An 883-nucleotide genomic window follows, 5' to 3' on the forward strand; every position below is an offset into this window, starting at 1 on the left:
GAAGATGGGCAAACGTTGTTTTCCCTTAAAAATCTGCCTTCCGTGTTCCTAGAATATGTAATGTGCGTACGAACGCTGGAGCCTGTCGGATATAGGAGATCAGACGACTCGCAGCAGGGGATCAAAGGGAACCATCTGATCGTATAAAATCACATTAAAAAGCCGCTGCCTCATCTCAAGACACTGTATATTGATCACAAGGAAGACAAGGAGGGGATTCTTGGTACTAAATAAAATCTGGGAAGCGACACGTTCTTGGGGAGGGTCATTAAAATTGCATGGAGATGTTTCTAGTTTTCCACAAGCTGTTGGACTGAGAAGAGGAGTAAAAGTTTATCATAGTCTCCTGAAACCTTCCTTCCTCCACAGCGTATTCATCCTTCTTTGTTTTCCTTGATGGCACCGTTTTAAAAAAAGTGAGCAAGACAATAGAAAACTAGAGTATCTTGCAAAAATAACCCTCCTGTCAAGGTTGCAGAGTCATTTGCTTCTCAGAAGCCGTATTGCAAGTAGGTATATGGAGTGATTTGATTATACTGTGCAGGCGGCACCGTTGTTACCCAGTTTGACTAATAAGTACTTTTCAAACATGCCCCTCTCCTTTCCATTCAGCAGGAGTGCTTCGGTTTCTGTTGGAGTTAACCTTCACACACTATCATTACTGTCACTTTCTGCTGAAACTTCACAGAGCAGCTGACTCTCTGTAGAGTGTGTACTTGACTGCACGCGTGTCGAAACTCAGTTTATCCTTAATTCCTTTCAATTACTGGTTTCCTGAAGCTGAAGCGGCTTTTTTTTGGTAACTATTTTGAACATTTGTTGCATAAAAAGGCTGCTGCAGAAAGCATGTTTGATCAAGCTTTTTATCTTTAAATCTAGAATG

This window comes from Oryzias melastigma, linkage group LG11 (genome assembly GCF_002922805.2).
Source record: "Oryzias melastigma strain HK-1 linkage group LG11, ASM292280v2, whole genome shotgun sequence".
In the NCBI taxonomy this organism is placed as follows: Eukaryota; Metazoa; Chordata; class Actinopteri; order Beloniformes; family Adrianichthyidae; genus Oryzias; species Oryzias melastigma.